Raw genomic sequence first — 24,273 nt, 5'->3', positions numbered from 1 at the left:
TGTGGGATATATATATATATATATATATATATATATATATATATATATATATATATATATATATATATATATATATATATATATATATATATATATAATAACAGTTCAAAAAACAAGATGTTATATTAATTAAAGAGCCCCCGTTAAGGGTTTTTAAAAATGACCTTCAATGTAGTGTGTAACACAGCTCTGAGTGAAGTGAAATATCCAGCTAAGGCTTAAATCTGAAAGTGGACAGTGTTTAAAACTACTAATTCATCTAAAAAAAAGAGTCAACTCATAGTGGTTCGAATGAACTTTGTTGATAACGAGTCTTTAGCCGTTTCGACGTGAAGTGGCTATGAAACTTAAGTCCCGCCTAATTGTTGCACGAGCAAACCCCGGATAGTTTAACGCCCACTAACACAGCAGCAAAGACAGACCTATAAGTCATGAGTCATGAAGACACTGTGCTTACCTATATATTATTGGAAGTGTGAGGGAAAGGGATGCTTCAGCAGTCTACACGCTTACAATGGGCGATTTATTCATTTGTTAAAAGAAGGATCTGAAAAGACTACTCATGTATGACACTTTGACAGAACTCGGCAGGAAATTTAGTACACAGCTCATGGATTAGTTACTTACTCCATTTTGTAATGGACAGACAATAAACCAGGGGTGCATGCAAAATAAGGACAGTTTATTAGGCAAAAAGTCAAACAAAGGCAGGCTGCTGTACGCTGAGGAGGAGCGCTGGTGAGCGCTACAACCCCCTGGCTGGGAATGTGATCGTTGGGCAAAGCAGAGAACATATAACACTTCTTGCAAGAGGTGCCACAGCAAAGATTGCAAATACAGCTGAGAAGTGAGAAAAGCTCCAAAATAAAAGATAATTAATGAAATCAGACCTGGCCTATGACACATTTCATAAGTGTAAGTAAATGGCTTGTCTCCTTGTTTTCTCTAGCTTGCAAATTATGTATTTGCACTGTATCAGGTTAACTCTTTATATTCTCATTTCACATCTAATGCCACGTTGAAAACGAGACCCGTGCTGCTTTGTTTACGGATTTAAATGCATCTGTGAGCTCGTGCTCCACTGCCATTTGTCATTGCTATAGTCACCGTCAGCTGTTTCTACGCATGTGCAGCAGTCAAGGTTCAGAATAGTTTAGCTTTTGCTGCTGTGTGGATTAATACTGAATGTGTGTTAGGGTTAAGAATAGAGCAAAAAGCTGGTATTTAACTACACTGCCTTCGGGGTTGAGGTGTCTGAATAACACTGTTGAGTAAGCTTACAATGAAGCGTGTTTCGGGCAGTCGCTGCAATGGGATCCTATACCAATGTTGGTGACCCGGAGGCATGACAAACTGCGCTGGGCATTTAATTGTCTCGTGATGAATGCTGTCAACAAATCGCAACAGGTTGTCATTGATCATATACGCACTCCTCACTTTTAAAGACATACCAATTGAAAACAGGTGATTAAAATTATATAATTGTAAGCATTTGGATTTCATACAGCTACACCCCTGGCCCCAGCCTTGTGCTGTGTTCCTTTTTTTTTTTTTTTCTGACGAGCGCTTTAGCAATCTACATGCTTAAAATATAGAATTTGTTGGCCATTTGTTAAATGAAGGATCAGAAAAGACAATTTATGTATGAGGCTTTGTCAGAGCTTGACATGAACTTTACAGTACATAGTTCATGGATCAGTTTCTTTCTCCATTTCACAAGTGTAAGCAAGTGAGATTAAAATGGATGCGTCCTTGTTTTCTCTAGCTTGCAAAGTGTGTATTTAGTTGTGTTTTGTACTTGTAACTGCTCCAGCGGCTTGTAGTGTATCTGGTTAATATTCTCATATTACGTCTAAAACCATGTTGTGCCACTTTCTTTATGGATTTAATTGTATTCGTGAGCTTGCGATCCTCTGCCGTTTGTCATTTCTATGGCCACTGTCACCTGTTCCTACATGTGCTGTGGTCAAGTTTCAAACTAGTTCAGCTTTTGCCACAGTGTGGATAAATACTGAATGTGAGTCATGGTTAAGAATAGAGCAATATGCTGGTGTTTAACTGCATTGCTTTAATGAACTCCTGCATTGGGCTCACGCATACTCTCTAAACTGACTACTTCAACAATATTGATAAGCCGTGGTGGGTGTTTCTCTTTGTCTTGCACTGAATGCAGTTGATCAAAAGACTGGGTCATCGGACCAATCAGCCAAATTATCATTGTGATAAGGAGGGGTTTGGGAACAAATGAATTGCTGAACAAACCATATGGGAGTTGTTGGGATAATTAAGTAAAAAAATAAAATAAAATCTTTTTAGACAATGAACATGTTTTTTGACCTTGCATGCAAGCCAGCCTGTTGTTAGAGACCCCCAAAACCAAAATATAACATTTTTAATGAATAATAGGGCCTCTTTAACACTTAAATCATCCCTTGATAAACAGCTTAAAAAAAAAACTAACAATCCATAACAATCCCATCATATTAGCCCCATAATTATGAATTAATACAACAAGGTTTGCATCGTTATGTTCAGTTGTATATTGTAATCAATAAATACATAAAATTTATTATGCGTTTGTTCATATGTTTTTATTTTTTAAAGACCCAATCAAAAAAAAAAAAAAAAAAAAAGCAGCCCATTGGCTTTTCTGTATTTATGACTACAGTGGAAAACTAAAATAATATGTTTGTGTGGGTGTGTGTATTGTATAGATGTGCATCTCTTTAGTTTTACTTGAAAATATCTCAGCTATAGTCAAAAACAAACCATGCCTGTGCCTGAAATAGTAGGAATAAGCAGTGTATGAAATGAATGTGTGATTTGTGAACAGCCAATGATCAAATGTCATTTAGTGCTGCCTTTTACAGATTTGAATTGCATCTTCTGAATTGAGATCTGTGCATCATCTGCATGCTTAGATAGAAGTGTGTGTATGTGTGTGCGTGTACGCCTCTGCTCAAAAGCCTTTGGGTGCTTGTCACTGTGTGTTATCAGCCAGCTGTGATTATAAACACAGCATCAAAGCGCTTTTCTCTGGTTAAGAAATTGCTGGAAAAGACTCTTCACTTCCAGCAGGTGTGTTCTAAAAGCTTTCCAGATGCCTTCGAAAAAGAAATGTGCCTCTAAATGTTGGTGGATACAATGTCAGATGTTAGATTTTCTTGACAATTACAACCCAATATCACAATAGCATATTGTAAAAAAATATGTTATATATTATATGTTTAATTTACCGGATGCCCATCCAGCTGCAAACCAGTTCTGAGAAACATCCATAAATACTCATTCACACATACTATGGCCAGTTTAGTTGAATCAATTCACCTATACCACATGTATTTGGACTGCAGGGGAAACTGAAGCACCCGGAGGAATCCACGCCAACATGGTAAGAACATGCAAACTGACCCAGCCAGCACTCGAACCAGCGACCTTCTTGTTGTGAGGCGACAGTGCTAAGCACTAAGCCACCATGCCTCACAAAACTTTGGATTCAACCAAGAAATCTATAGGAAAAAAGGTTGTTGGTGATGTGTGGACATGTGACTACAAGTTCAATATTCAGTGACTAAGGGGTTAACACTTTTCACAACGCTATATATCAATCACCTTGATCTTCTGTGACTTAAGTAAATTAAGACTATAAGCGCCTACCTTTTAGCACTTAGTCTCATTTTTAAGCATCTGTTGGACGATTCTTAAAGCCCTAATAGGGACCATCAAAATAAAGTATTACCAAAATTCCACTTGTATGCAGTCAGTGCTTTAATTCAGCTTCATTAATATGATTATTGGTGTCAATGCTGTTCAAGTTCACCACCCTAGGTCCATACCAAAGGCCTTTTTTTACCATATGTTTAATAAATAATAAAAAGGCTAAAATATAATAATAATAATAAATTATTTTAACATGAGTTCAGAATCGAGATTCATATAAAATCATGACTCGGGTGCATTCTTAAAATCATTGGATTTGTTCTGACTGTACAAAATTGCATCTAACAGTGACAGGATGCAAAACTGCCTCCATGCCTTTGGAGGTTTAGGGAAATGGGGAGCATTTGTCACATCAACATGACCCAACAGATGCTTGTGATGTGGCCATGGGCATGAAGGCACAGTAGCTCAGTTTGTCAAGCAGCAGCGTTCAGTCTTCAGGACCCTCCTCTTGGCACCAAATGCTGAGGCGTAATGGACTGCTAAATGAATGAAACATTAGCATATGTAGCTCAGCAGTAGCTCTGCTTCCCAGCTCCTCTAGCCACCAGTGGATTTTGAAAAACCTTTGAAAGGGTTTGGCCATTTAATGATCCATGTTGTTTTATGAAACTGTAGTCTGGAGTAGCCTGGTCAAAAAGCAGCATCAGGTCGTTAAACTATACCTTAACTTGTTAAGCATTGTAGGGAAAATCGTACTAAAAATTAAGACTCACTTTGTACAGTCGAAGAAAACATAATCTGCAAATGATTTAGCTATGCATAAATAATAATTATTATATATATATATATATATATATATATATATATATATATATATATATATATTAGCGCTGTCAAAATTTACGCGTTAACGCATGCGATTAATTTGAAATAATTAACGCGTAAAAAAAAAATTACGCGATTAACGAATTTATTTATTTATTTTTTCCTGTTGTGGCCAGGGGCAGACCCGGCAGTTCCCCGCTGCTTCGACGTACTTTTTGGGCCGGGCTGATCATCTGCTTATGATCTGATCAACCCATAAAACACTCAGCAAACTGTCATGTTTTTCTGCCTGAGTGATTGACGGTGCTGCGAGCTGTCACGCTCTGAAAGTGAGATGTTTCTTTTCCGGACAAAGCAGCCGTGTGACATAATCTGCAGCCCATTGGTTCTTTTCTTTATTGACATTGGGCTGACCCAATCACAAACTTCCATGTTGGGCTCTGTGTAACGTTGGTCTGTATTCGTCAAAATAGCAGAGAGTCCCGCCTGTTTCTCAAGGCTGATTTATACTTCTGCGTCAAACGCCGGCGTATGCTACGGCGCTGACGCATAGCCTTCACCGTGGCCATCGCCGTCACTGACGTGCACCTCTCAAAAAATGTAACTACACGTCGCAACGACACGTAGCGTAAGCTCTGTAATGGGTCGGCTTGGTAGCGCTGACGAGTCTGGGTGGGAACGAGAGCCGCGCGAATGGCGCGACGCCGCGCGAGCGATTGTTTACAAGTGTGGAGTCCCGTGAAGGAGCTCCGGATGGAAAGTTTTGTATTGTGTTTACCTCATAGTTAAAGTTGTTGCACGTCCGCCGGTTCCTGCCTCAAAATGAGCGAGTTTGAGCCACTTGTACATCCCGGAAGTTTTCAGGAAATGCAAAAAAGTAGCGAAGAAACTCGACACAGAGGAACATTTACACCTCACTGCCCACTAGCGTTTTGGAAGTGTTAATGCAGACCGACAGAAGTATAAATGCACAGCCACGCGCGTTGCCTGCCCCGTGGGTTACGCCGGTCACCTGACGCAGAAGTATAAATCAGGTTTACGCGCTGGTCCGCGCCGCGGGAGAACAGGCTTTTGCGTCTGTCTGCACTCTGCAGCGGGGCACAGATCAATATACTTCTGTCTATTCTATCTAGTTACCTATCTGTCCATATAAATATACTTTTTAAAACTTTTAATCTGCACCACGGCCGCGGCAAATTCCTATGCTGTTTCCTTAACCTGCAAGTCTTTATTTTACAAATTATAAAGAATGTCCGCTTCTCACGCTCTATGTAGGGTGTCATTCATGTATTTTAAGATGCACTCGTTCAGAAGACAAGCGCATGAGATATCATGACATTGTGGTTTTGATCGTCAGCATGATGTAGGCTTATAGTGACAATAATATTTATACAATATGGATATTATAATGATATTTATACATGACCAAACTAGTGTGCAGCTTAAGCAACTTTTTTTTTACATTCATTTTTGTAGTTCTGCCCAAACAAATATTTGTTGCATTTTTTAATTATGTTCATTTGATTGACAATGTAAAAGATGTTAGCTACGTTTGATGTTTCATTGTTGAATTAAAAATTTTTTTAGGGTCTCTGACACATTGAACATTATTATTTATCTTTATTTTATTAATCAACATTAACTGTGTGCGTTAGTAGGCAGTTTTTGTTATGTTCATTATTTATTAGGCTCCCTTAAAACACACAGACACCCACATTTCCAGTGTGGATTATAATTTTATTTTAATAATAAATAAATTAAAAAAGTAGTTTTTTTAACTTGTCAACTCTCGTTATTTCCTATATATGGCTTTTGTGCTTTTATAGAATAGGAGTTGGTAAACCTATTTAAGGGCATGCACAGATTTTCTATACTTTATTATTATTATTATTATTATAATTTTCCATATCTGCAATTCCTGTATTTTGGCATTTTTTTGCAGTCCACTTATAATCCAACATGGAAATCAATGTCTTCTTTTTTGGCATTGATTATTTTGAAATTCAAATGGCGTTAACATGCCTGTGTTTTTATTTCTGTAATAAATATAACTGTCAAGCCAAGATCTTGATGGTTTATTGTGGGTATGTTGTTTACTTGAAGAAATATGTGTTACAAGTTAAACAAAAATTCTAATAATGAATTATATTTTGAATTTAAACAGTATTTGTCTTGTGTTTACATTAATTTTACACTCGAATAGCCAACATTACAAGTTTCAGTCTTTTAAATGTGAATAATCGCGATAAATTTTTTTTAAAAAGTGCGATTAATTAGTTATTTTTTTAATCGATTGACAGTACTAATATATATATATATATATATATATATATATATATATATATATATATATGATCACATTTTAAAGTTAGGTTTGGGGCTGAAATTTTGACTTTGACAACATTCTATTCGTGTATTTACATATTGTGACGCCTGCTGCGCTGTCATTTGTCTGCCGTGTCTGTCTGTGTGTCTGTTTTGCTCCCTCTACAGATGCGCTGTAACATTGCGGGGCATAATCAGGTGGATGGGGAACACCTGAGTCTAAGTGAGCGCTCTTTTATCAGCGTCCTGCCACTGTTTGGGAGTCTGATTCTTCCGGCTAAGGGTTGGGACGGAGACCAGCGGCGTGCGAGTTGGCGGGGCGTTCTTGCCTAATGTTTGATCACAGTGGGCTTAAATAAAACTTTTGTAACGTGATTTTTGGCTTCCCCCTCTTATTTTTTACTTGTTTCGCCCCGAGGGCGTAACACATATAGTTATTCTGCAATAACAGCACTTGTACAGCCTCTTCACCCTTGTGTATTACACCGCCCACACATGACAGTAGATCAATAAACTCTCTACAGTTTGACAAATATTGCAGCTGTTGGACAACATAATGTACTTTTTGAGCTTTTTTTGTAATTTTTTAGAGTGCAACTATGCAGTTTGTTTATAATGGCAATGTCTATTTGAAATATTCATCATTTCGGAGATTCAGCATGTCAGCAGCTATCAGCCTTTCATTAAGCAGAGCAAATATAGTTGATGTTCCCCCACAAGATGGCGACAGATACTGCATAATAAGTACTTGGGGGAGAAAAAACTTAGTACAGTTCAAACTACAGCTGATGAAATCATTACAGTTAGTTAGTTAACGTTATTTGTCCTCATAGGAAAATTTAATTTGCAGCATACACTCACAGAGACTTCTGACATTTCACATTTTGCATATATATATATATATATATATATATATGAATCATTTAAAAACATGGTACCCCTACTCTAAACAAATATCCAGTCTATTGGCCATAAACTGCTACTGAGGTAGGAGGAATTTAAAAACTTAATTGCATGGGGTATAAGTGATGTACACCTGGGAACATAATATCAACGACCTGCTAGTAACAATTGGAAGGTGTTTCTCTCATCATTGACAATCAAGACAGCCTTATTAAGTACTCTTTCTTTACACTATCAATACTCTTTAATTGTACTCCCAACAACTTACTGGCTGCTGTTATCATCTTAACCTCTTCTGGGCCTCAGAAGCATTTCCATACGAACAGATTACATAAAATGTTGCAATAATTTCAATAAAAGCTCTAGAAAACATAATTAACAATGTGTTGTCAATAAAAGTCAATAGTTTCTTTAAAAAGTGCATTCTCTGTTGAAGCTCTTTCCTCACCCAATTAGTCCATACAGTACATCTAGTTTATTGTCCAACATCAGACCCAAATATTTATCATTTGTTACTAACTGAATTTACTCATCATTCAATAATGAGAGATGAGTTTTGCTTTGTGTTTTCTTTCTAAAATCAATAACCATCTCTTTAGTTTTAGGAATGTTTAGAAGAAGGTTTGAATATATATTTTAAAACAGGTATATGACATTCTGAGTTGATCTCTCACTTTTGTATGCTGTATGTATACCATGGTAATCTAGAAGTGTTTGCTATTCTTTGGCTACTCTTGGGGTTAATTATTGTGATCTCCCAAAAGAGAAAAAATTGGAGAAATCTCAGTAGACTGATGGCATTTCATGCCATTCAGCCTTATGATCTTAAAATGTGAGCAAAACCACCTGTTTTCTGCTGTTCTAATGGTTAGCTGCAGAATGACAGAAGAAATTAGTTCCTCATACAAAAGGATTTTCGAGATTCTCCATGTTTGATTTTTTTATATATATACACCATTATGCTGTCGAACTGTTGTATAAACGTAATATCACACTCGCAGCAGTGTAATTTGACTGTATATTATCACTGGTGTGACACTAAGACAAACCTCCCACCAGTGCCAAAATAAAGCCATATTGTGCCGCTACTCGTGTGATATTGCTCATAAATATATATTATAATGAAAATAATAAGTTGTAAATGTTTATTCATCTATTTAGAGAGATCGTATTACATCGATGTTGTAGACAAAACATATGAATTCAAGTTTTATTAATCATTTGCAATTTAAAATGTTTAATTTTGTTTTCCACAATGATAAAGCAGACTGGGCATTCAGAGGCATTGGGTAGGCTAAATTGTTCATAGGGTATGGGTAAGAATGAGTGTGTATGGTTGTTTCACAGAAATGGGTTGAAGCTGGATGGGTATCCGCTGTGTGAAATGTGCTAGATAAGTTGGCGGTTCATTCTGTTGTAGTGACCCCGGATTAATAAAGGGACTAAGCCGATAAGAAAATGAATGAATGAATATAGTGAGTGTGCTAAAGCATTCATTAACAAAGAGTTGTAAATACTATAAAATATACAGTAATACTAGAATATGGAAGTATTTACTTTAAATTACAATAGTATGTTTTATGTTGGTCCTAAAAAGCTTTTTGTGGAAGCATCAATGCCAATACAAATATATATATAAATATAAATATAGAAAATAGAATAAAATATGATAGGTAGATATTACAATATTACAGAAAAACAAGCACATCAAAGTCTGTCACAGGGACTGTACTTTGAGCAGCACTGCTATATTGCTTTACTGTTGACATAATTTTATAACATATAACATTCAGTCTCCTTCAGCAAACCAAGATGTTGTTCAAGGACAGCCTTACTTTATTGTGTCTAAAAAGTTTGTTTTGGAAAATACAAATAGTGCAGCTCCAAGCTACAGCAGCCTGGCCTGAAATATTCAGCAGTGCCCTCCAAAAAATGAAGCACATGACCTTAGCAGTTTTAACTCATATTAACCTTGTTATTAATACAATTAATCCATATTCTGCTGGACAAAATGAAGCAGCTTAAAGGTATAGTTCACCTAAAAAACTAATTCTTAAGCCAGGGTAGTTTTTAAGGATTCAGCTGACTTTGCATTTACTTATTATACTATCCCTGAAGTTGCATAGAGTCAGTATAATACCTTAAATCAAAGTATTTTGTATGTAAGTGCACAGAAAGGCATGAGGCAAAACCTAAAAAAGGCATCAGATGAAAAACTGCATCAAACAAAATCACATCCAATGAAAGGTATCCAACAAAAATGCATCAGTCAAAAAGGCATTAAATGAAATGGCTTGGGATGTCACTTCTGAAAAGTGTTCAGTTTAATATTTTCAAGGAATTGCTGCAAAATAATTGGTTATCATCAACCTAAGAAATATATAGATATAATATATAGATAAGAATATATAAATACATAAATTATATATATATATATATATATATATATATATATATATATATATATATATATATATATATATATATATATATATATATATATATATATATATATATATATATATATATATATATATATATTAGCCCCCCTTTGATATTTTTTCCTTTAAATATTTCCCAAATGATGTTTAACAGAGCAAGGAGATTTTCACAGTATGTCTCATAATATTTTTTTTTTCTTTTGGCGAAAGTCTTATTTGATGTATTTCAACTAAGATAAAAGCAGTTATTAATTTTTCAAACACCCTTTTAAGGACACAATTATTAGCCCATTAAAGAATTTTTTCTTCAGAACAAACCATCATTATACAATAACTTGCCTAATTACCCTAACCTGCCTAGTTAACAAATTAACCAATTAAGCCTTTAAATTTTACTTTAAGCTGTATAGACATGTCCTGAAAATATATATATAATCAAATATTATTTACTGTCATCATGGCCAATATAAAATAAATCAGTTATTAGAAACAAGTTATTAAAACTATTATGTTTAGAAATGTGTTGAAAAAAATCTCTCCGTTAAACAGAAAATAAACAGGGGGACTAATAATTCAGGGTGGCTAATAATTCTGACTTCAACTGTATATATATATATATATATATATATATATATATATATATATATATATATATATATATATATATATATATATATATATATATATATATATATATATATATTTATATATAAAACATTTTTTATAACTACTAATTAATAATTGTCACAATTAAGTGCAGTTTATATTATCAGTATAGCAGATAATATCGGAAATATTATGAATACTTTTGTCCTTCATAATAACTCAATCAAACACGATACATGGTATTTGGGGTAACTATTTTTTGTACCAGTATTATAAAAATAGATTTTTTTCAAAGGAATTGAAGGTGCTCTGGGTTTCCAACAGCTTATGTGACATTTTTGTGTCTTGTGAGACTTATGTGAGTCAGAGAGACATTTCTGAAACTGTTTTGTAAGATGTTCACTTGTATACGATCTGGCACTTGGCATTGCTTTTCGTGAGACCTACACGCTTTTAGTCTCAGGGATGATGCTTTTTTTTATCAAAGGCTATCAAGGCTAAAGCCTTTTAGTTTGAAATGTGATGCCTTTTAGTCAGATTCCAGAGATCCGAGGGCATTCTAAAATGCACACTATACATTGAAGTACCTACATATTGAAAACCAAGGAATTCTGTTAAAAGTGATGATAAACAGTCCTAGTCAAGCATTAATGTGTGATGAGTTGAGAGTGAGAATGTGTTGCATGTGTGCTCATATTAAAACATATTACATTTATTTGTAATAAATACTATAGTGTTTTTGAACCATACTATAGTAAATTAACATTGCAGTGTGTATGGCAGTTTCCATAACATTTTGCTAATGGTTCTGTCAGCAAACTAGTGAACTAATAAACTGGCATAAATCATTTATGTTACTTTAATTGTTGCTACAGTAAACTTTGGTATGTTGTAGTATAAAATAACCTGCTGAGCAACAAACAAGCGAACAAACAAAACAAACTTATACCACCCCAAGCTGGTTAGATGGTTGACCAGGCTGGTTTTAGATGGGTCTTCAGCTAGAATGACTTGACCAGCCTAGTGACACTGGGAGACTAGCCAAAACCAGCTATATCCTGATCAGACCAGCCAACTAGCTTGACCATTTAAAACCAGCAAAGGGGTTGTTCACATATTACATCTTTTGTGTGGACAAGTTCATTATTTCTAATTAAGCTGTACATGCACACATTGTGATGCACTATTGTTTTCCAGGCACACCTAGAGTGGGAAACATCTTAACTTTTCAGACTGTCACAACTGCACTGCCATTAATGTGACTGGAACTAACCAATCAGCTTCATACTTTTGTATGGAATATGCTCATTTCAGTAATAACGGTAGACTAATTACTTCAGACAAACACAGAGCACCCAAACACTGCAGAAAATGGCTGATGGTAGCATGATGGAAAGATGTAGGAAGCCTCACGATTTCCTTGCACTTTTAGACACAATATATTAACTATGAAGACTATGATGATATGAAGACTAAAGTATTTTAAATTTGTTATATAACTATAATTGTTCTTACCATAGCAACAGTAGAAACATCGCAATAGATTTACACAAGAACTACTGATTTATTAGATGGAGCACCCACTCACTAGAGGACACTCTAGCTAGATAAAAGCTGCGTCCCAAATGGCACACTATACACTATGCACTCATCCACTATGTACTTATGCACTTACACACTCAACAGGATAGTATATGTATGTAGTGTTGTCCCAAATGGCACACTAATGTGTTTTTACTAAGCGGAAATTCAAACCGTTTCCCTGATGACGTTTGACGGTTGCCAAATCAGTGAAATAAACGACCGAATTATCAGATAATACCTGCCGTAAGTATTGCCGCATTCACCATCGGGAGGCGCTATAATCACTCTCGTAGGAGAATTTTGCTTTCACCATCCAAAATAAATAAAGTTATTCAACATGTGCGTCCGATAGCTCCGCCCTTTCCGCTACGTAAGCAAACCTGCGGTCGCTGAGTGCGTGAAGTGTCCATCATTACACACTTCATTTTAGCGGCTGAATGAGGGCATCATCCGGGTAATTAAAGTGCAATTATTATTTTTAGAGTTTTCAGTGTGAACACACTACTTACACTATTTATACTACAAAATGGCATAGAATAGTGCATAAGTATGCGATTTGGGACGCAGCTAAACACTCTACCAGCCATTTATCCAGACTACACGTACCATCATGCTTTGCATCTTACAGCTGAAACAGTTTAGCAATTTGGACTCTGATTACACGGACACAGCTGCATGACATCAATGATTTCACACAGTATATACGCACCACATTCCCACACATTCATATTAGAATGTATTGAAGATGTTGGACATTATCTTGCCTGTTCTTGCCTTTTCTGTTTTGCCCTGTCTACCTTGTTTTTGGTTAATAATTGTTTCTGCCTTTTACGACCCTTACCTTTTTATTGGATTACTCCCATTACATTACTTTTTATGTGATATTTGCTCCTTTTTTGACCAAGTGACAACCTCCCTCTCTCCCTCGTGAAGCAAAAGTAACTGAAACTGCAATTCATCAAATTTCTGCTAGTCCTAGCTGCATATAGAGCAAATTTCTATTAACCCCACTGTTAAAATGGCCAACTTTACAGCAGAAAAAAAGGTGTTTATAGCCTTAAGGTACAAAAAAAAAAAAAAAAAAAAGGTTTATATAGCTAATACTACCCTTCATGACAACTGTGAGGGGGCAATTATTTTTATCACTCATCCATTTATTTTATATTAAGTTTTATTAAGTCTGCATAATTAACGGCGTGGCCATTTAAGTGACAGCTAGGTCTCGCTGGTCGCTGTCACTTCACCTCAGCTGATTCCAGCTGATTACCCGCTGAACCTGACATATATGACCTATTTTTGTTTTGTCTTACAGTCAGTTGCCTTCTTGAATTATTTCTTACCATAATCAGATAATATGGCATGCTGTATGCACTTAATTGTGTTCACAAACCATTCATGTGGTCTCCATTTCCCAGGTGAATGAAATTATATGGTTATATATCTCTATAAATGTATTTGTTTTATTTAGGATCATTTATAACTTATATTTTTCTTTAGAACTGTAATGTACTCCAGAATCTGACAGACGGACAAGCTGTAGGCTGTAGATCAGTTATCTGAAACATTGTCAAACAGTGTTATGATGGATTTCATCAATAGCCTTGCATTTCCTAACACAGACTATATCTGAAGTGTTTGGACGTAATTCAAATTCTCCTTATGTAGAAAAACGTCAAAAGAATGTTTGGTGGCTCAATGTATCACAGCAGTGTTTTAAAAGTCTAAACATTTTATTGATATAGTTTACAACCAAGCACTTGTGGTCAGAATACAAACAAGTCACAGGTAATGAAGTACTAAGTGTTTCTCCCATAGAAAAGACAGTCTAAGCAAAATGATAGCAGGCGTCTGTAGCTCTGCTCACACTCCGCCTTTTTGCCCTTGTTTGGTATCCACGGTCAGTGCAATGACGCACAAACAAAATGGTGACAGTAGGCCACGTCTACTGATAGCTTGCTTTGGGTTCTTCAGATACCTGTGGGTGAAGTCATGGATACTACGTCCATATATTTTACAGTCTATGGTTTTGACCCATCCATACTGACAATTATCTTCAAAAAAAGCTGTATGTGGAACTCCATCACAGTTGCCAAATCCTCTAAAGGATTGTTAGGCTGCAATAATAAGTGCAACCGGAGTCAGGAACACTTCCCAAAAGATAAATTAAACGGCATAGACACTTGTGTTAGTCTGTTTTTTCCTTATCCTGAAGTCTCCATAATCCTAGACTAGGCCTTCTCCTGAGCAGATGCTGTGGTGGTCATGGAGAGGTGGAGAGCATGAGACCCCAGTTACAGACAAGTCTTCGAATGATCCCGTGGGCCAGCCTGAAAACCTGCCGGTGATCTACTTACACCTGCAACTTCTCCACAATGGACATCCAACATTCTACAGCCTTCAGCTCCTAGACTGCAGCTCTGTACAAGATGTTTGGCCAGGGGAGAAATGGTTGTGCACAACTGAGCCTGGTTTCTTTTGAGGTTGCTTTTCCTTCACTTTTGCCAATTGGTGAAGCTTGTTCCTCGCCACTGACTTGTGAAGCTGCACATTAATGGATTGGCTCTTCAACTTTTGGACTTCCAGCAGTGGAAATTACACCACACTGATCTGAACTGAACTTCAACTCTGAAAACTGGACTGACACAGTTTAAATTTGCTACAACTTCTATGTTAAGCTGTTTAGACACAATATTTATTCTAAAAGAGCTATAACCCCAACCCTAACCACACAGTCTACTTATACTCTTATTTGAACTGTAGTTCTAATTAGACATGACACGTAGTTGCAATGCAATTTAAAGTCAACAAAATGTGTTAAAAATGCTATTAGTGTCCACACTTTGTTCCTATGCCTCTTGGCCCCACCCACACCCGTTACAGCGATACCAAGCTAGCTAATCACAGATCATTAGGGGTGTCAAAATGAATTGTTTCTTCGGTGGACTATGATGCAGACGCGGACAATTTGGTTATGTACTGACATCAGTACATTATGTACTGACATCATTTATTTCATATGCGTTATGTTGCCGTAGCTTACTATGGCGAGGGAGGCAAGTATGTACAATGCTCCAACTGCTTAATAACACAGAATGTGCACAATTTCACTGTGTGTGTGTTTGCTGGACAGACTTTCACTGACATTTACAGCAGAAGCCTCTATTTCACTGCAATCGAGAGAATGAAAGTAAACTCTTTTACTCTCTCTCTCTCTCTCTCTCTCTCTCACTGTGGCCTATTTGACCTGCTGGCGTTTTTTTTTTTTTTTCTTCTCCTCTCAGCTGTTACAGCAATACTTCTGGATACAGACACGAGCGCGTCTGCATAGTTTTCACCACCGTGGTGTCTATCATGGGTCAGCTGTGATCGCCTCTGCCATTTGTAAGTGTCACTCATCTGTAAAGAGAGCCAGCACATAAGAGCCAATCGCAGACCTTTCTGTTGAGCGTGTGATCAATCAAAGGGGTGTAAGAGAACTTGGTAGACAAGGATCAGAAAGCGAGCGGGATATTTATATTTGTTTATGTTATTTGCTATAAATGCTCATGTTGTTTAAAGGTACAGTTTATATATCTGACTGCTTGTATTAAAGGACAAAATTGTATTACAAATTGTATATAAATATAAATATATTTATATATTTTAATACAAGAATTTCTGCAGTGAAGAAAATATAAAGCTATGTATGGAAAGCATTGTCAATGCACCGAAATATTGAATTGAACCGAAGTGATTACTTTTCACATTAACTAATACTATAACGCATTACTTTTTAAATGGTCACACTTTACAATAAGGTTCATTAGTAAATGTTACTTAATGCATTTACTAACCTGAACAAACAATGAACAATACATTTACTACAGTGTTGGTTCATGTTAGTTAGCATTAGTTAATAAAAATACAGCTGTTCATTGTGAGTTCATGTTAGCTCATGTTGCATTAACTAATGTTAACAAGCATGAGTTTGGATGTTAATAATACATTAGTAAATGTTTAATTATGATTAATAAATGCTGTACAAATATTGTTCATGATTAGTTCATGTTAGTAAATGCATTAACTAATGAACCTTATTGTAAAGTGTTACCTTTTAAACATATTAATTCCGTTTTTATTACAATATTAAGAATTTGTCCATTACTTGGTAAATTAATTCATTTTGGCTGCAGTCTAGCCATCTTCCTGTTTACAGCGATGACGCATTGTGGGATTGGTGGAAGCGTGTATGAGGCGGCAGACTGGACAAAAGTCAAGCAAAAACAGAGACTAAATGCACGAGGTACACCAAGTGTGCATGTGAGAAAGACAGAGTATGAATGAGAGAGACGGGGTGCACACAAAAGAGGCCAAATGTGCTTGCGAGAGAGATCGAGAGACTAATAACGCTATATAATTAATTACTATTATTAATACTTCTATGTTTGTTGTTTCAAATAAAAAAACACACTTGTTATCTGTATAACAAAATGTATTAGTTTAGTAGACACAGTGACACATTTCTGTTATATTTCAGAACCCGATATTTAAAATCTTAGGATTGTATTGCTCATAAAATGCTGTTATATCTTTTTTTAATAGTTTTACATGTTTTTTATTAGCTGTACACAACAGCAGATTTTGTATTTTGAATGTACACAGCTAACTTTCCGTAAGTTGCTGACATATCACTTTTAATTTGTGGTTTTATAAAAATTACTCATACATTTATTTTTAAACAGCTGTTATGTATTTTGTTTTGTTTAAAATGAATACAATTTTAGGTTGTTTATAATAGCAGTTGTATTGGTGCTGAGCTTCACCAAACTGATTCTGAATGATAATTCAAATTACTTTTATTATTATTATTTTTCATAAAGGTTTTGTGTTTGTTATTTATTGTATATACAACTCTTTGATGGCTACTTCGGACCTACTGTGTGAACTCAACACAGATGAATAAATTGGCATCCACTCAATGTGTAAACTGCTGGGAGCCAATCAGCATCCCATACACTGTAAACATAACCTAGCATATACATAAAAAACTGAAGTATATATTACGCTTAAAGTGGACCTTTGAAATAAAGTAAAAACCAAAGCTGTTTTGATACTTTTTTCCAGCTCATCTATAATTTCAGGCTTTCAGCATGCCCCACCGATAAACAGCAATCATCACTACACAAACATTTTCGCAAATTTCACATCCACATTCATAATTTCATACTGCATTTTAAAACCTGCTTGTCTATGCTTAGTATTGCAGGACGTTGAATCATAATAACAGTTTTGCCTGCCAAAAACGGATCATTTTTAGCTGTTTTATTTGAAAACGTCTTTGTTTTCCTAAAAGGCAACAGCTCTGCCCAGCTCTATAGCTGACTTGACAAGCGCCCAAAAATCTGCCAGTTGACTGAAATTAAACAATCGTCAACAGCATTATGCAGGACGGCATTTTTCTAACAAGGCAGGAGCCTTAAGCTACACTGGGACCCGAGAGAGGCAAAATAAAGAGAAAATGAAAATAAGACAGCCCAATGATGTTCATCCTGATGCTTTAAGACAACAGTCTGTATAAGCACATAGCTCATAGTTTCAACCCATTTTTATTTTTTTATTTTTTTAAAGTCTGAGTATATGCATATTTACACATATCATGTCTTCTTTAATTGTGTTCATTAAATTAGATTTCATACAATACAATAGTTACAAAAGAGACAAGTGGTGAATCAGCAAATGCATTGTAATTCAGCTGTTCTCAGTAATGCCAAGTTCAGACTACACACATTTCAAAGTAGTCATGTCACAGATGCTTTCACACTGCATGAGTATCTAGGCTAGCATTCCATCACTGCTGTGTTTACACTGCAAGATGGATTTACACTACAATAGGGAGAATCGCAGACAATGTTGTCTTGGTCCACAAACCAAACACATGTCCCACAACCAAACACATGCGAGAAATGACATGGAAACAATGCAAGGTGACATAGTCTATGTTTCGTTATTAACTGCACAATGAGAAAGGTGTCTTTAGTGGGGTAGAAAATTTTCTTATTTTGCTTACCTGGTATTTGAAGGGAATTAGCAATTTCTCCTTAACTTTTTACTTTTTCGTGCCGGTTGAGGAATTGCTCAGATGACATGTCAAAACGACACTGTTGCTGCTACCATATTTTTCTCTAGTCCAAATAAACTAGAAGCCCTCAACTTCTCCCCCATCCTCTCGCTGGCCTGCAGGTACCCATGTTGCTTTCTCATTCCCACTGTGGGTAATCGCCGATGTTGTTTTCAATCAGAACACATTTCACACCGCATGATTTCAAATCGCCAACAGGTCCAGATATTTAGCATGCCAAATATATCACGAGTGTTGGCGACTCATCCTTTGATAATTTACACTGAGTGATTGTTACTCATGTGAATGAGCACCGATTTGCCTGTGATTTCAGACATTTGTTGGTGATATTGGTGTCAAAATCGGGGCTAAAATCATGCAGTCTGAACTTGGCATAAGAAACAATTGCAATGATACCACAATTGTGATCTTTAACAAAATTCCACCTCTTCCATGTACTACACATGTAAACAAGAAGTTTGTATATCCATCCAGTCATGTGACAATTATACATTATAATCAGAACAATATATAATTTATTTATTTTAAGTAATTCATGTTTTTCGCAAAGTCAATAGTAACACCATTGGAGTTTCCAATAATAAGGGAGAAAAGACAGTAAAAACTGTGATTGGTGGAGTTAAATGGGTTCCTTGTCAAAGATGAAGCATCCTAAAGGGATAATTCACCTGAAAATAAAAGACTGTTCACCTTTGATGTGGAGGCTGAAGTATGAAAAGGAGCGCTATCCTGCTGAAGAATTTGCCCTCTCCTGTGGTTTGTAATGTAATGGGCAGCGCAAATGTCTTGATACCTCAGGCTGTTGATGTTGCCATCCACTCTCGCATGTCCCCTTACTGAATGTAACCCCAGACCATGATTTTTCCTTTACCAAACTTTACTGCTTTCTGTGAGAATCTTGTGTCCATGCTGGTTCTAAAATGTCTTCTGCAGTATTCGTAATGATTTGGATTCATCTGAAAAAAATGTACCTTCTGACAATATTCCAAATGAACTAGAAGTGAAGTTATTGTTTCTTGTTCTTACAACTGGGATGAACGACAAGACTTTTGTCAGGTAGTGTATAGTAGTCAACATTTGAAATGTATCCAACAAGTATTGGTTTTGTTTTAACGGTTTTACTACAAGATCCACTTCAAATGTTGACTACTGCCTAAACATACTTTTTATTTTTTATTTTATTTTATTTTATTTTTTTGCAGTTTGAGAAGTTCCATTATGCACAGATGATGAAAGAGTGAAAGGGAGAAGTGACAAGGAGAAAAAGCCCAGTGGCGGTCATCCAAAGTTGCTGATGGTTTAAAACTGTCTGTGAAAAGACATCCCGAAATGTTTCCTGTCACTGCATTAAACTTTGACACAGTGGCAATGGACGAGATCACATCCACATAGCAGTAGCCAGTCTAATCAAATTTCATCTATCATCTTAGCAACACTACTACAGCTATGTGTCTTCTGACTTCTTTGAGGTAAGCCTTTTTTCAAACATAAATCTGAATCTGGATCAGTTTGCATCTCGCCTGAGTGATTGGATACCAGAGGTCACATTTATCAGAGGATGTTTAAAGACTGTGATCTCTCCAGTCTGATGCTTTCAGGGTTGCAGTATGGCATTGTAGAGAGGCCACTCACACATGAACACAATTGATAGATGGGATGTGAAGAGAACGTGCCCATCTGGATATCCATCTTGTTGCTAAGCCACATCTTGCCCTGAGAGATCCTTTCAGAATATGGAAGTCTCTGTTGGCAAAGCTTTGTTCTTTGACAACAGTCTTTATTCTAGGCAGTACACAAAAGGATTCACTAAGAATGAACTGCATTGTTTATGCACACACGCTGCATGCTTTGTTTTAAAACCCAGTTCAAAAAAGTGATACAAATCAGGTAACAGCAAAGTTACACCCATAGTTTGAAGGTCGGATTTGAGAGTTTGGATGAAGAACATGCAGCAATTCTTTCACAATGCATACAACACTGTTAGACATTTCTGTAAATTACACAGTTATTTACTGTATTTCACCCAGTGTAATACTGCAAATTCCTTTTACGGTAAATAACTGTATTTACCGTTGCATTATGGGAATTTAGTGTGACGTCGAACAACATATACAGCGATGTACTGTATTTGTAAAAATTTGTGTATTATACTGTATTTTCCACAACTGCTTCAACGCCACCTTGCGGCGATTCGACTACTCTGCACCACATTTTGCCTGAGGACCCTGGAGCAATTCTGGAGGACAATTTATTAGTGTGCCTGAAGAACATACTGGATTTAACAAACTTTACTCTGGTAAGCTGAGGCAGTGTTTCATTTTACAGAATGTTTTGTGGACGAGAATAGAACAAAGTAAAGTATAAAGTTGGCTATTATTATTTTCTCTGGCTTGGCGTTATTTTGCCCATTTGAGAAATATATCATCTATTAAGATGTTACCTTTATTTAATTTATTACATTAACACTACTATTACTTTAAATAAGACTGTTTATGACTATTAGCCATTGTTCTCGTCATATCTTTTTATTTATTTACATAGGAACCGGTGTTGCAGCGGGTTTTGGTTTAGGAGGGATCCAGAGGTATGCAGACAGTTTTGGAGGACACTTAGCACGAGACAACGGTCCGGCAGAGAGTGTTTTCCCCCAGAAGAATATGAATGAAAGACCAACAAATAATCCAGGTAAAAGCGCGTCTGTCTGTGCTGACAACACTCGACATTGATTTGAGCACCTCTATTAGCATTTGTTTGCTCGGCAACATTGGCTGAAGCGATCTTAAAATGGTAATGTTAACTGTTAGCTAAACTGAGCTAAGTTTATACTGAATTGGACTCAAACAAATTTTAACGTGCAACGTTTAACTTATATTGATTTATACTATATATATTAGATGTTGTGAACTTATTTTTCTCTGGTTTAGAGTAACTTATATCGTTAGCTTGAGAAAATAACATCGCGACGTAACCTATAAGAACGTTAACGTAAATCTATAACGTTACAATATGCATAGAGGTAAAGTTGGTTTTATATTCGCACATTCGTTCATTTAGAAGACTCTATACTGTTTACCATGTTACTTTGAATATTCAATCAGAATTAGCATGCCAGTATGACTTGAAATCAACATTAACACTGTTTATTTGACCGTGAGCATGTTGTACTTTGATAGTCATTAGCTGCTAAAATGATTTCGCTATTTAGAGTTTGCAAATAATACTTTTATGAAATTAAATTATTAAGGGGGAAGTCTGAATCTGCTAATATAAAACCAATTTTACCTCTATGCATTATGCTAATAACCACCTTTTTGCTATTTATTGTTTGCTAATTATTTTTTTATCACAACTCTTGACATTTGGTTTAACATAATTGTTACCATTATATTTTTTTTCTGTTTAGATATGGCACTGGCACAGCAGCAGGTTTTGTCTGAAGAAACAAACAGCATTTCAGAGGAACATCTTGATCAGCACAGCCTTATGCTTAAAAAATAAGCAAGACCAGTAAGCAACCAAGGTAAACAAATAAAAAAAGTTGTGTGGAGGTTGTGGATTGTAGCATGGTATTCTTATCTGTATTTTTGGCTTTTTTATGGTCTCAATATAGAATACTGGGAGCCTGCCTGTGCAAACTGGACCTCATACAACAGTAAGTACTGTACATCTATTTGTTTCTCAATATATTAACGTTACTTTTAATACAAAATGTGTCACATGTTTAGTTGCTAGCTAAATAAAAAAATCGTTTCCCTTTTTTATTAAACCATTTAGTAGGTTTTTTTTTTCATCTTTGTTTATAATATTTTTGAGCAGATTGAGGTCTGTCATGGGTCAGACATTTCAAAATACAATAATTAGTATTGGGATACATGCATTTGTCTATGTATTAAATGTCTTTTTCCCCATTTCATGTTGCCTAAATATTTTGTAATAAATAAAATAATACAATTTTTTGTATAAATAATTCCAGAGGATGAAACAAAATGCACAGCAACAACCAGAGTGAGCCAGAAGATAGCAGGAGAAGTACTGAAGAGAATGACAACCATGAACAACAGTGAGTTATCCTTCTTTCACCAGCTAACTGAGAACTTGGATTAGGTGAGACACTCTCAATAGTTTTATCAGTATTCAGTCAGTTTTAGTTTATTAGGAATACATAAAACAAATAGTCTAATCTGTCCTGCAGTGAATCAACCCATCACAAATGCTACAATGTTTTTGTAAAACCTTGTTAGGGAAAAAAATAAACAGGACATTCTGGTTAGTTATCTTTTAAACATGGTAGTGAGCAGGTTATGAGCAGGAGCCAGTTGCTCAGTACCAGCTGAAAACTACCCCAACCTAGCTGCCATGCTTCAAAATAATTAACCAGTATATGATTTATTTTTTTTTAAACAAGCTTCTTCTATGCTTATGTTAGTCTGTTTGTCCTTATCCAGAGTTCTTCATAATCCTGGACTGGGCCAAATCCTGACCAGATGCTGTGGTGGTCATGGAGGAGTGAATCCTAAAAGACACACGTGATCAATGAGTTTCCGCATTGATCCAATGGGCCAGCCTGACCACCCGCTGGTGAACTTTCAAGCCTCTGGTGCCTAGACTGCGGCCTTGCACAAGTTTGGCTAGAGGAGAACTGGTCGTGCCCAACTGAGCCTGGTATCTCTCAAGGGATTTTATTCTACACTTTCGTCAGTTGGTGAAGTTTGTTCCATGCCACTGTCGCCACTGGATCACTTGGCTACGATTGGTGGATCGGTGGATTTGCTCTTCAGTGTTTGGACTTTCAGCAGTGACATTTACTGCTTCAATTCTGAAAACTGGACTGAAGCAGCTTCAATTTACAAGAACTTCTATGTTAAGCTGCTTTGACATCATTGATCTACATTGTAAAAGTGCAATAGAAATAAAGATGAATTGCATTTGAACATGTGAATTCAGACCTTGTTGAGCATTTGACACCAGAACTAGTAATATTTTAAAGTTGGGTTGTTTCTGAGTCGGCTAATAGTTACAAATATTTATTTTTCCAACAATATGCAATTCAGAAGTTTAAATTTTTATTGTACATGTATGTTCTAGTGCTTTGTGTGATTTATTTATTTTTAATGTGTTGATTTTATTGCTTAATGTAATTTTCACACATTTTCCTTAAATGCTTTAAGCATTATTAATGTTTTAAAGAATGGAATATTTTGTAATTGTGTCTGGTTTAATGTCAGTAGTACTTAGTACAATTGGGTTTTTTTTTTCTCAACAATATGCAGGTCAGACACTTAAATTAGTTTTGTACATGTATGTTAATGTGCTTTGTCATTTTCAATGTTTTTTTTTCTTAAAATAAAATATTTTGAATGATTGAAATGTAATGTTTTTACACATTTTTAAGCTTGTTTTAAGCATCTCCAATGTTTTAAATAAAGAGTGTTTATTTTGTTAATATTTTGTAATTGTGTCTTTTTTAGGTCTATAGTATTAAAATAATATTAATAAAATTATATTATAAAATATTTAGGACAAAATTAAAAGGTTTACAGTAGCTAACTGTTAACTTAGGTGTTTACAGTAGTTAACCATTTTCAGACACTACAGTAACATGCTGTAAACGGATTTACAGTTGTATACTGTAAATCTAAAATACAGTAACTTACTGGCAACAGTGTTGCCAGTAAGTTACTGTAAAAACCCTTTGAAATGTCTAACAGTGAACAATCAAATAGTTAAACGAAAGCATGAAGAGTCAAGTACAATAAACACACTTTTAATTACTGGAAACAGGTAGATTTAGTTTCGTCAAAAGTTCTC

General features: G+C 35.7%; 1 protein-coding gene and 1 long non-coding RNA gene across 3 annotated transcripts in view; one reads left to right on the top strand and one right to left on the bottom strand.

The window, feature by feature from the left end:
• spon1a (spondin 1a) overlaps positions 1 to 24,273 on the bottom strand; it is a 316,060-nt gene that overhangs the window by 173,531 nt on the left and 118,256 nt on the right.
• LOC137488291 (uncharacterized) lies at positions 16,939 to 23,908 on the top strand. Of its 2 annotated transcripts, none has more exons than XR_015515027.1 (7): positions 16,939 to 16,969; positions 20,418 to 20,761; positions 21,007 to 21,150; positions 21,869 to 21,985; positions 22,076 to 22,117; positions 22,439 to 22,525; positions 22,911 to 23,908. It is a non-coding gene; the product is annotated as an uncharacterized LOC137488291 (long non-coding RNA). The 2 variants fall into 2 exon arrangements; XR_015515028.1 differs by having other exon boundaries at positions 22,439 to 22,569.

The sequence above is a fragment of the Danio rerio genome, chromosome 18 (assembly GCF_052040795.2).
Source record: "Danio rerio strain M-AB ecotype USA chromosome 18, GRCz13ab, whole genome shotgun sequence".
Taxonomy (NCBI): domain Eukaryota; kingdom Metazoa; phylum Chordata; class Actinopteri; order Cypriniformes; family Danionidae; genus Danio; species Danio rerio.
Note: the sequence above shows the minus strand (reverse complement) of the source record. Positions and strands in the feature narration are given on the sequence as shown.